Consider the following 13,805-nt stretch of genomic DNA (forward strand, 5'->3'; position numbering starts at 1 on the left):
AGTAGTCAAATTGTAACTATAACGTACTTATTGATTTTTGGATGAAAATGTAAATCATCCCTGAATGGCAAGGAAATAGGCATGTAAACCTGCTACCTTCCACCTACAAGACAAAGACACACCATTCAACTTTCTTGCAGGTCAGCAGAACAAATTAACGCATTGATATCATATCCCTCACCTTGCGCAATATTACTTTAACTATGCTTATAACACCGACACAGCAGACTTGATAGGTCAGATGGTCTACATATCATATCTTCTCTATGGTTTGGGCTGAACAGTTGCCAGTGTGGATGTTTTTTTGATAGCAGGAAAACCTAGTAGGTAACCAAGAATCCAACAACAATTAAACAGCTCTCCTTTATTCACCACCACCTGATTGGCTGGCTGGAGAAACTATGAGAATGGAAGAGACTGAATCTGAGGAGCTGCTACTGCAATCTTGCATTCTGTCTCTTCCAGGCATATACTTCAGCTTTTAATCTGATGTCCCTCCCTCCCACCAAGGAACACCTTCAATTATGGATTCTGTCTCTGGAGAGGCAGCAGGAGCACATGGGAGGGAAGCTGTGTTTGGAAGAGCTGGAGCAACAATATGGGATAGACAGATGAATTGGAAGCAAAAATAAATTACTTCCCCAGAGCGGGAGTAGGGAATTCAACTGTTTGGGCCTGCTCCATCACTTAACGTGATCATGACTGATCTTATCCTGGTCTCAACTCCACTTATCTGTCTACTCCCCATAGCCCTTTATCCAGTTTTTCATCAGAAACATTTCTTTGTTTCTTGAAACTGTTGGTTGGTTGGTTGATTCTGCCTCCACTGCACTCTGGGGCAATGAGTTCTACTGATTCTCAACCCTCTGAAAGAAATAGTTTCTCAGTTTTGAACCTGCCTCTTCATTCTATATATCGTTGCCCTCTTGTTTGAGACACTCCTACAAGGAGAGCATCTACATGTCCACCTTTTCAATCCCCTTTTATGTACCTCCATCAGATCTCCCATCAGGCAATTGGAGGAAAGGCTGTTTCTAACGACCGCTGCGGAGGCTTGTCTTTTCAAACAAAATATTCATAAATGAGCTGTTCCCTTCCTAACCCTTCTCCTAGTTAGGACAACCTTCCTTTTTCATTATAAAAGGGAGAAAATTTCAATCTTGGCATTGCCATTGATCTGGAGGAAAGAGGGAGGTCATGATGGAAGTCAATCTACTGCAAGTCAGGTGGCTTCAGATACATAGTAAAAGTGAGAAGAAGAAATGTGAGGAGGAGGAGGAGAGACCAATGGGGAACGAAGAGAGATAGTGAAAGAGAGGGGTGACTGGGGGAGAAATCAGCCCCTTGCGTAAGAGAGAACGTGTGGGCAACAGGTAACATTGCTTGTTTTCACTTAAAGCATACTTGTGTTTATGATTTCCAACACTTTTTTAAAGAAAATAATTTTTCCATCTGAAACCCCAACTCCTTTGACCAATATTTCAAGTTTAACACTACTGAAACAAAAATAACTGAACAGAAAAGAGTTGAACTTTTTCCAGTAGCATTCTTCCTCTTTTTCTTTCCATTTAGAACATAGAACTGTGCAGCACAGGAATGGGCCCTACTAGCTCACGATATTGTGCTGAACATAACGCCAAATTCAACTAATCCCTTCTTCCTGGACTTGGTCCATATCCCTCCATTCTTTGCATATTCACGTCTGTATCTAAAAGTGCCTTAAACACACATCATATCTGCCTCCACCACTACCTCTGGCAGCAAACTCCTACCACACTCTATATTTCAGAAAAAAAACTTGCTTCTTGCATCTCCTTCGAATGTCCTCCCTAGTTTTAGAGATTTCAACTCCGGGGAAAAAGATTCTGACCATCAACCCTATCTATGCATCACATAATTTTATAGACTTCTATCAAGTTTCCCCTCAGCCTCTGCAGCTCCAGAGAAAACAACCTGAGTTTTTCGAGCCTATCCTTATAGCTCATATCCTCTAATCCAGGCAGCATCCTAGTAAACCTCTTCTGTAGCCTCTCCAAAGCCTCCACATACTTGCTGTAAATGTGGCAATCAGAATTGAACACAGTACTCTAAGTGCAGCCTAATTAAAGTATTATAAAAATGCTATATGACACCCTGACTCTTGTACTCAACACATCGACCAATAAAGGCCATACACCGCCTTTACCATTCAATCTACTTGCATGGGAGCAATGGACTTGAACCCCAAGATCCCTCTATATATCAGTGTTGTTCAGGATCTTGCCATTAAGTGTATACTTTTCCTTAACATTTGATCTCCCAAAGTACAGCACCTGACACTTGCCCAGATTAAACGACATCTGTCATTTCTCCACCCATATCTGCAACTGATCTCTATCCCGCTGTATTATTTGATAACCTTCTACGCTATCCACAACTCCACTGATCTTTGTGTCGTCTGCAAGCTTACTAACCCATCCATCTGCATTTTCATCTTAGCCATTATCACAAACAACAGAGGTCCCAATATGTATCCCTGCGGAGCACCACTCGTCATGGGCCTCCAGCCTGAAAAACACCCTTGCACCACTGCCCTCTGCCTTCATTGGGCTACCCAATATTGAATCCACACAACCAAGTCACTATGGATCCCATGCATCTTAATCTTCTGGATGAGTCTACCATGAGGGATCTTGTCGAAAGCCTTCTAAAATCCATGTGGACAATATCCACTGCTGTACCCTTATTGAACTTTTTCAAGGAGGTGAGAAAGTTACTTAGTCAAGTTAGTTTTGACCTACCCCACACAGAGTCAAATGTGCATAAATCCTATGCTTAAGAATTATCTTCAATAGCTTCCCAACCGCTGATGTGAGACTTACCGCTCTATAGTTTCCTGGATATTCCCACTTTCTCCTCTTGAACAGAGGAACAACATTAACTACTTGCCAGTCCTCTCAGATGTCTCCAGTGGCTAGTGTGGATACAAAGAAATTGGTCGAGGTTCCAGCAATCTCCTCTCTTGCCCCTCTCAATAATTTGGGGTAGATACTATCAGGCTCTGGTGACTTATCCACCTTACTGCTCTTCAAGAGACCCAAGCTTATTACTTTCTTGATCTCAAAATGCCATAGCATATCAACATGCTCCATATAAATCCCACTATCCTCCATGTAGGAAATAGAACAATACAGTGCAGAACAGGCCCTTTGGTCCTCAATGTTGTGCTGACCTGTGAACTAATCTAAGTCTATCCCCCTACACTATCCCATCATCATCCATATACTTAGTCACATTAGGGGCATTTAACCAGTCTTTGGATGAGTTAACTACATTGGCAAGAAGGGCATTCCATGCCCTTACCACTCTGAGTAAAGAACCTGCCTCTGACATCTGTCTTACATCTATCACCCCTCAGTTTGCAGCTATGTCCTTTTGTACAAGCTTACGTCGTCATCCGAGGAAAAAGTCACTCACTGTCCACCCTTTCTAATCCTCTGATCATCTTCAGTGTCTCTATTAAATCCCCTCTAAGCTGCCCTATCTCCAATGAGAACAGACCCAAGTCCCTGAGCCTTTCCTCATAAGACCTTCCCACCAGCATCTGTGGAGAGAAGGCGGAGTTAACACTTTGGGTCCAGGAACCCTTCTTCAGAACTCAAGACCACACTTCTGAAGAAGGATCATTCAACCCGAAACGTTAAGTCTGCTTTGTCTCCAGCGCTGCTGCCAGATCTGCAGAGTTCTTCCAGCAATTTCTGTTTTAGAAAAACAACTGCAGCTGTACATCTCAGTACGGTCAGTTCTGCTAGAAAGCATATTTCTGTTCTTGTGCAGTCCCATGTTATAAGAAAATTGCGTAAAGCAGCACCATTTAAACTAATGGGGCCAAAATCGTGTTATAACCAATACATGTTTTAACCGTTTGCTCTATAGAAACAGGCGTCTGCAATTCATCAATCACATTATAACAAATTAGCGTTAACGAAATGCACGTTACAATCGAACGACCTGTAGCAAATCACCAACCACTTAAATCAATCTTTTATGGTTTCCCTTCAAATCCTTTAGTAATTATGACAGCTTCAATTAAATTCCAACTTACAACTACTTTACTCATTAGGAAAGCCAGCAGAAAGTGAGAGCCAGAATTCTTCTCATTACAACACAACCCAAACTCACTTTTCAGTCTTGCTCATCATTTTAAAGTTAGACATCACCTTCAGGGTAGAGAAGATCAGACTTTTATTTTCCCCTTCAGAGGGTTGAGAGACCTTTGAAACACTGTCTCAGAAGGCAGTATAAGGATGGTCACTGAATATTTTTAAGGTAGAGGTAGTTAGATCCTTGAGCAGGGAATGAAGTGTAACTTGGATTGGATGGGAATGCAGAATTTGAAATAAAAATAGATTAGTCATGACCTTATTGAATGGTGCAATTGGCATGGAGGACCAAATGGTCTACTTCTACTCCAGTTTTATATGTTCATTCACATGGTGTAGATCTGAATTGGGAAAACTGCTTTATTACAGTTGCTTAACATAAAATTGTGATTTAACAGTGCAATATTATTACCCTCCCCACCAATAACAACCCTATAACAGAATCACTTACAAATTTAATGAAGAGCATACTAAGGTGCTTTCCAAAATGTGATCAGACAAAAATGTAAATCAAGGTAAAGGAAATATGAGACGCACAGCAACCAAAAGCTTGGCTAAACAGGTGGATCTTAAAACATGGCAATAACAGAACAGGGATTTGAGGAATGGACTATTTGAACAGAGATGGAACTCAGGCCTGTGCCTGTGCTTCACCCACTTAGTGCCAGAATCAGGGGCTATATAGCATACAGTGAGCTCGTCATTATTATATGACATTTAAAAATTTCTAAAAGGAGACAGGAAGTTTCTGTCCTGCATTCATACGAATGGGGAGTGGTATGATGCTGTAGGTATCAACAAGACGTGGCTGCAAAGGAATCAGAGTTGAGAACTAAATAACCAAAGATACAGGACCTATCGAAAGGACAGGCAGATGGGCAGAGGTGGGGAAGGGCTGCCTTGTTAGTAAGAAACTAAATTAAATCAATAGTAAGAAGTGACAGAGTTGGGAGGTGTAGAATCTGTGTGGGTAAGAGTTGAGGAGCAGCAAAGGAAAAAGACCCTGATGGGAGTTATGTACAGGCCTCCGAGCAGTAGTGAGAATAGAGAAGAAAATAAATCAGGAGATAGAAATGGCAGGTCAGAAAGGCACTTGCAATAATCATGGGAGGGCTTCAATATGCAGATTGACTAAGAAAATCAGATTGGTAGCAGGTCTCAAAGAAAAAGAAAATCGTGAAATGCCCACAAGATGATTTGTTTGGAGCAGCTTGTGGTAGAGCCTAGTAGGGAGCAGGCAATTCTGAATTTGGCGATGAGTAATGAGGTAGACCTCATTAGGGCACTGAAGGTAAAGGAATCCCAAGGGAACAGTGACCAGAATTCACCCTGCAGTTTGAGGGGGTGAAGCTGGAATCAGATGTAACGGTATTACAACAGAATAAAAGTAACTACAAAAACCTGAGGGAGGACCTGTTGAGAGTTGATTGGAAGGGGAGCCAGCAAGGAAGATGGTGGAGCAGCAATAGCAGGTGTTTCTGGGGATAATTCTGAAGGCATTGCAGAAATTCATCCCAAGGAAGAAAGAACATTGTAAGGAGAGGATGAGGCAGCCATGGCTGACGAGGGAAGTCAGGGACAGCATAAACTCAAGAGAAAAACCATTCAGTGTGGAGATTAGTGGGAAGCTAGAGGATTGGGAAGCCTTTAAAAACCAGCAGATGTTAATTTAAAAAAGCCATAATCTTTCGCCTGAATGAATACCAGTGCAAAGTACTCGTTTTAGGATCTTGCTTACTCCTCTGCCACCAAGCACAAGTTCCCTCCTTTATTCATGAGTGATCCTACCTCCTCCCTACTTTATCATCATCTTTTTAAGGTGCTACAGAGCACCTTAGCTTTCTCTTTAACCTTTTTTTTTAAGATTAGATTAAATTACTTAGTGTGGAAACAGGCCCTTCGGCCCAACAAGTCCACACCAACCCTCTAAAGAGCAACCCACCCAGACCCATTTCCCTATATTTACCCCTTCACCTAACACGATGGGCAATTTAGCACGGCCAATTCACCTAACCTGCACATCTTTAGACCGTGGGAGGAAACCGGAGCACCTGGAGGAAACCCACGCAGACACAGGGAGAATGTGCAAACTCTACACAGACAGTTGCCCGAGGCGGGATCTGAACCCGGGTTATAAAGGTCATTTCATGGGCCCTTCTTGCTCTCCTAATTCCCTGCTTGAGTTCTTTATTGCTTTCTTTATGTTCCTCCGGGACCCTGTCCAGGTTTAGCTTCCTAAACTTTACAAATGCTTTTTTCCTTTAACTAAATTCACAACCACCCTTATTATCCAAGAGTCCCTCACCACGCCATCTTTGTCCTTCCTTTTTACCGGAACATGACAGTCCGAACTTTGATCGATAAGTTTGTAAACAACTTCCACATGTCAAATGTGGACTTGCCCGATAACAGCTTCCCCCAATTAACACTTCCTGGCTTCTGCCTAATGCTGACTTAATTCATCCTGCCCCCAACTTAGTACCTTCCCACAAGGTACTAAATTATTCTTATTCATAGTGTCACCTTGAAGTTTTAAGATAACTGAAAACTAAAGAATAGCTCCCATAAATTGAAAAGTAGCCCTTGAGGGAATCTAAAAGAGCACTTGAGAAATGATTAATTTGACCCTTACTGCAGACACTTAGAGTCATAGAAACTTTGGTCCAACTTGTCCATGTTGACCAGGTATCCAAAATTAACATTGTCCCATTTGCCAGCATTCGGCCCATATCTCTTTCAACTCTTCCTATTTGTACACCGATCGAGATGCTTTTTAAATGTTGTAATTGTACCAGCCACCTCCAATTCCTTTGGCAACTCATTTCATACATGCCCTACCCTCTGCATGAAACATTTGCCCCTCAGGCCCTTTTTAAACTTGCCTCTCTCACCTTAAACCTATGCCCTCTAGTTTTGGATTCCCCTACCCTGGGAAAAAGACTTCATGCCCTTTGTGATTTTATAAGGTTTGTAAAAGCACCCCTCAGCCTCTGACACTCCAGGGAAAAACGCCCCAGGTATTCAGCCTCTCCCTATAACTCAAACCCGCTCTCCACCCCCCCCCCCCCCCCCAAAGTCCAGGTAACATCCTTGTAAATCTTTTCTGAATCCCTTCAAGTTCAACAACAACTTTTCAATAGCGAGGAGAGCAGAATTGAATGCAATATTTCAAAAGTGACCTAACCAATGTCCTCTAGAGCCACAATATGATATCACAACCTCTATACTCAAATCACTGACCAATAAAGACAAACATACCAAATGCCGCCTTCATTACTTTTGAAGAAACTACGAACATGTACCCCAAGATCTGTTTGATCAGCAACGCTCCCCAGAACCTGACCATTAAGTGTATAAGTCCTGCCCTGATTTGCCTTTCCAAAATGCAGTACCCCACCCCTTTATTTAAATTAAACTCCCATCTGCCACTCCCCGCTCCATCAGCCCATCTAATTAAGGTCTCTCTCTATTCTGAGATAACTTTGTTCACAGTCCATAGCGCCACCAATTTTGGTGTCACCTACAAACCTATTAACCATACATCTTCATTCTTATCCAAATAATTCATATAAATGACAAAAAGCAGAGGACCCAGCGTCAATCTTCATGGCACTCTGCTCGTCACAGTCCTCCAGTCTGAAAAGCAACATTCCACTGCCACCCTCTGTCACCTACCTTCCAGCCAATTTTGTATCCAAATGGCTAGCTCTTCCTGTATTTCATGTAATTCCTTGAGACATCTTAGAGCTAAACTACTGCATTAAGATGCTGTGCATTGACCATGGATATTACACAGTTCTGTAAATACAGAAGACCTTACCTTGGAGGTTTTCTTAGAGGTTTGAGTAAAATGAACAGTCTTGTAAGTTCCTCGTTTGTGACCTTAGAGTGATACAGCACAGAAGCAGACCCTTTGGTCCGACTTGTCCATGCCAACAGGTTTCCCATACTAAACTAGTCCCATTTGTCTGTTTTTGGCCCACATTCATCCAGACCTTTCCTATCCATGTGCCTGTCCAAATGTTTTTTAAATGTTATAACTACCTGCATTTACCACTTCCTTTGGCAGTTCATTCCACATACGAACCACCCTCTGTGAAAACGTTGCCCTTCAAATCCCTTTTAAATCTTTCTCCTCTCGCCTTAAAGTTATTCCCTCTAGTTTTGAACCACCCTGCCCTATGGAAAAGACAAAGAACAAAAGAAATTACAGCACAGAAACAGGCCCCTTGGCCTTCCAAGCTTGTAAAATCCAGATCCCCTAACTAAACCTGCTGCCTATTTTCAAAGGATCTGTATCGTTCTGCTCCCTGCCCATTCATGTATCTGTCTAGATATATCTTAAGTGATGCTATCATGCTAGCCTCTACCACCTCTGCTAGCAACGGGTTCCAGGCACCCACCACCGTTTGCATAAAGAATTTTCCACGCATGGGACCTTTGCTATTCACTTTATCTATGCCCCTCATGATTTTATAAACCTCTATAAGGTCATCCCTCTGCCTCCTACATTCCCAGGTTTAAGAGTCCTAACTTTATAACTCATACCTGATGAAGGGCTTCTGCCTGAAACGTCAAGTTGCCTGGCCTGCTATGCTTTTCCAGCACCACTCTAATCTCCCGCATCTGCAGTCTTCACTTTCACCTTCTAACTCATACCCTGCAGTCCTGGTAACATCTTTGTGAATCTTTTCTGTACTCCTTCCAGTTCAATAATATCTTTCCTAGAGCAGGTGAGCAGAACTATGCTCGTCACCAGCATCCTGTAGAGCTGCAACATGATATCACAACTCCTATATTCAGTGCTTTGACCAAAATCATGCCAAAGGCCACCTTTGCTACCCTGAGTACCTGTGACGCCACTTTCGAGGACAATGCACCTGAACCCCTCAGTCTCTCTGTTCGACATCACTTTCCAAGGCCCTACCATTAACTGTTAAATCCTGCCTTTGTTCATCTTACCAAAATGCAACACCTCTTATTTTTCGAGATCATTCCTGATGAAGGGCTTTTGCCCGAAACGTCGATTTCGAAGCTCCTTGGATGCTGCATGAACTGCTGTGCTCTTCCAGCACCACTAATCCAAACTCCCATCTGCCTAGTTGATCAAGATTCTGTTGTACTGTTAAATAACTTTATTCATTTCCCCAATCTGTCATCTGAAAACTTACTAACCATCTTCCTATATCCTCATCCAAGTTGTTTATATAAATGACAAACAAAAGTAGACCCAACACCGATTTCTGTGGAACACTGCTGGTCAGGGCCAGACAAAAACTTTGAACTGCAAAATTGTAATCCATTGTGGCATTATTTGGATATAATGAGCAACATCCGAGGTCCTAAATGGAAAATGTTTATTTGATTGTAAATCATGTCAGATGCCATATTTGTGAGCTGTTGGTATATGTCTACTTAATGTCCATCTCAAGTGTTCAGAGTGTGCAAATCATGATGTTAGTCAGCACATAATTCTTTTATGACGCCAGTACTGGCATATTGTAGTTCAAAGATCTACCTAACACTGTCTCTTCATTGTTTCTGGCATTTATTGCCTATCCCTAATTATCCAGTGGGTCAAACACATGTCAGTCTGGAGTCATATGTCAACTAGATCAGGTAAGAATGGCAGTTTCCTTCCCTAAAGGATGTTGCTGAACTAGATGGATTTTTCTAACAATTGACTGTATTTTCATAGTCATTATTAGACTTTTAATTCCAAATATTTATTGAATTTGAATTTCACCATTTCCTGTGGCGAGATTTGAACCCCTATCCCCAGAACTTTATATGGGTCTCTGGATTAGTGGTCCAGCAATAATGCCACTAGGCCACTGCAACTACCTACATAGCATATTTTCATGATGTACCAGTTCCAGATCAGAGTCAGTTAAAGATTGACTCCTATCTCCTGCTCCAACCATAAGTACCACACCTTTAAGAAATGCAGTCTAGGTTTAAGTAGTACAAGTTAGCTTTTCTTTTTCAATGTTAGACTCCCTACTGAGAAATGTACCCAAACTACTATGAAATTAGGTGTGCTTGCATGCTATAATTGTGGCAAGGAGCAGGCAGTACAAAATTGACATCAGAAGCAGTGGGTGTAGTTTAACTGGACATTGTGATTCTCATGGTCCATTTGAGTTATGTTGTCTTACCAGTGTTGATTCTCTCAACCTTCAGTATTCCAGGTGCATATTGCCTCTAGATTAGATTAGATTAATTACGGTGTGGAAATAGGCCTTTCGGCCCAACAAGTCCACACCGACGCACAACCCACCCAGACCCATTCCCCTACATTTACCCATTCACCTAACACTACAGGCAATTTAGAATGGCCAATTCACCTAACCTGCACGTTTTTTGGACTGTGGGAGGAAACTGGAGCCCCCGGAGGAAACCCACGCAGACATGGGGAGAATGTGCAAACTCCACACAGTCAGTTGCCTGAGGCGGGAATTGAATCTGGGTCTCTGGTGCTGTGAGGCAGCAGCGCTAACCACTGTGTCACCGTGCCACCTCTAATTTGTGCCTATCTGAATTTTAGTTGAAAGAAGTTAGTCTATTCCTTTTTCCAATTGAAAGCTTGTTCTGTGGCTCTTCTGTGCTCTCCATGGATGATCCTGGTCTTTTCCTTCCCCTTTTCCTGAAACAAAAATCTGCCGTTATTTCACTTTCAAGGATATCTTGCTCTGAACAAAGAGGTCTGTGCCTGCTTTGACTTCCGTTTTAGGAAGAAACTTCACAGAAAGGAAATTTCTTTTAGATTCCCTTGTTATTTCACTTAATGTTTACTACCAGTCTTTCTTCACTCCTTTTAGTTTTCCTGTTGTCCTTGTTTGCTTCCCTCATTGCTGCTTATATTATGGTTTTCTTTAATTATCCTTCTTCAGTCAAAAACTCAGTGATCCAGCAGTAGAAGAATTCAGTTTAATCTTTTCTCATCTTGTAATTAATTGAGGAGTCTTCCAACTTAGCATATTTGCCTGATTATCTAGTTCAGCTTGAGGCAGTTTGTTTTTGCTGTGCATAGATGGGACCCATTCTTCACCTCATTGGCTCTTTGAGACACCAGCTGCAATGTACTGTTCATAGTCATGTCAGTTTGATAATTTATGCTTTACAAATATCATGCTGTTATTTTGGTGAAGACTGGTGGAAAGAGAAGCAGGAAGAAAGAAATACTAGCTTCAGGGACCACAATGTCTGAATTAATCCTCAGTTTCAGTCTGAGCCATGCATACATGAGAATCCAAATTAAATTGTTACAAAGACTTCTGATAGTTAATTGTACTTTGTTTTTCAGGGAATTAGATTAGGAGATTGGAGTATTTTTCTGAACAAGTATAGATTTAATGATCACCGGATAAGATGAGCATTTGTGCCTTATTATCATGTAGCTTCCTAATAACTTTTTTCATTCTCAAACTAAAAGTTGTTTTGTCATGAACGCAACTCAATGAACATTGCAGTGTGCAGCTTAATCTGAATATTTTTAAACATATATGTAAAATTTGAATTCTGATGATTTGCCAATTATCTGCTATATTGACTTGTTGAAAGTTCATGTATTTACATTTATTGTCTTTAGTCTTGATTATATTTTGTACATGAATTTCATTGTTCTAATGCAAAAATTTTAGATCTGTTGTTAGTCTAGAAAATGGTCTTTCAATAAACAATATTGATTTAAAATACAAGAATATTCCATCATAAATGATGGTTAGAGAACAAAAAGTGGGCAGCATAGTACTGATGACAGAAAGGTTGTACTTAATCTGTATTACTAAATGACCCAGGAAGCTTGCTCAAAGGGATTACAGAATAATTATGTTAATATGCAATTATCACCTCATTTTTTCTGCAGTAACCTCAAGATGTAGTGCAATATGGGTGTTATAGCAAGTGCTGATAGTTTGCAAAAATACTGACATTTGAGATTTCTAAAGGAAAGTCAATAAGGATAACTTCATTTTGATCTCTTGTCATAATGAAAGAAAATGCCTGATTCTTTATGTACATGTTTTGCTTGCGAGCACAATTTTTGTATTATTACATTTGTAGCTTTCAAGGAAGCTTTAATACTATGCAATATTAAAGGGAATTTGGAATGCTGGCATTTAAAAAAAAACAGGATAAAATTGCACAATATAATATTTACAATGTTCATGGGATTGTGACAAAACAACAGCTTTTACATCTTGAGGATTAAAAAAAATCATTGTAGAAACTCCATGCTGAACTACAATGCTTATCTTTGGAGTTATTTTTTGTACAGTGTCCTGTGTTGTAATTTGTTCATTTAATGACTTGCAGAACAATAATAGATGAAAATTGTTTTTGTTAATTTTGTGAATTTTGCTGGACCTCCAAAATTTAATCTGATGTTTTATTTTTAAGCATTGATTTATGAGCCCATAAGACTGTGATGATAAAGGATTTGGATGTGCTGTCTTTAATAAACTTGTAGAGAGGGATCTTAATCTAATAATTCTAATAATGAGAACTGCAATTTGAGTCCATTCGTGATATTATGAGGGTTTGCTATCCTGCTGTTCAGTGGGTACCATTGAAGTTTGCTTTAAATGGGAAGCGTCTGTTCTTTCTTTGAACCCCTAACACCAGAACAGATGGGTAGAATATGGAGCACGGAAGGTTTTACCTCTGAGGTGGTAACAGTGAAGCCACCACTCATTAACACTGAATTTACCACTTCGTTAGCAACGTCGCTTCCTGTTGTGAAAAGCTAGTACAGGTACAGCATATTAAATTAACTGAGCATACATTTGGCTATGGATCTTGGACACCAGAGTCATTTGAAATTAAAGCTTTCACCATTTCTGAGTGTTGCAGCTGGTTTTAAATGCTTGTTATTTTTTTCTGTTTGATTACAAATTAAATGAGAGCTTTTGGAAGGAAGGATGTGTTATAAAACTCCCAGTGCTCACTGTCACAGCAATTAATTTTACAGCACTTGTTCTGTACAGGTTGCTCATATTGATTAAAATCAGTTAAGGTAAATGAGACAAACATTATAGCATTTCCAGGCTTGTTTTCCTATTCATTGACATTTTCAGTCGTGATTCTTAGCACCTGTTTGTACGTGCCCACCCCTTAGCTTCTGCTGCGTATTTAACACACAGACTCATGCTGGGAACTGTTTTAGCACCATTTTAGAGTGATAACATTGAATATGATCTCATTGGAAGTGTATTTTGTTCCCATGGAAATTGGTCAATTTTAGCAGCAGCTGAGAGTTTTGAAGGGGAAACAGGAAGGTTGTAACTAAAATGTGTGGAATCTTGATTCTTCACACATAATTAAAGTTCCCAGTATTTGAGAAAGACAGCAGGAATCGTTTTTCTTCAGCAACAGACAAGATGTAGATGTAATAGATGTTGAAACCACTAATCTCCTGGTTGATGAAGCAGTAGCACCTTAAATTCAAAATTGTTTAAGGTTTTTACAATCGTTTCAGTCATGCAGTTAATCTAATGGAAAGATATTGTAAATATAATAAAATTAACTGTTTTAAGTATTCCATTGAACTGTATTTGAATAATATAATTGTGTGTGTTCTGGAGATTTTGAATAGTAATTTGAAAACCATGGAGCTCTAAAGGTTAAATTTGTTTCATAACTTGCCTCACTTTTATTTCATTT

At 40.3% G+C, this 13,805-nt stretch overlaps 1 protein-coding gene across 9 annotated transcripts in view; it reads left to right on the forward strand.

The window, feature by feature from the left end:
• The window catches only part of LOC140480081 (zinc finger protein 644-like), a 167,481-nt gene that overhangs the window by 130,299 nt on the left and 23,377 nt on the right, over window positions 1-13,805 (forward strand). The window lies entirely within an intron of this gene.

This window comes from Chiloscyllium punctatum, chromosome 7 (genome assembly GCF_047496795.1).
Source record: "Chiloscyllium punctatum isolate Juve2018m chromosome 7, sChiPun1.3, whole genome shotgun sequence".
NCBI lineage: Eukaryota > Metazoa > Chordata > Chondrichthyes > Orectolobiformes > Hemiscylliidae > Chiloscyllium > Chiloscyllium punctatum.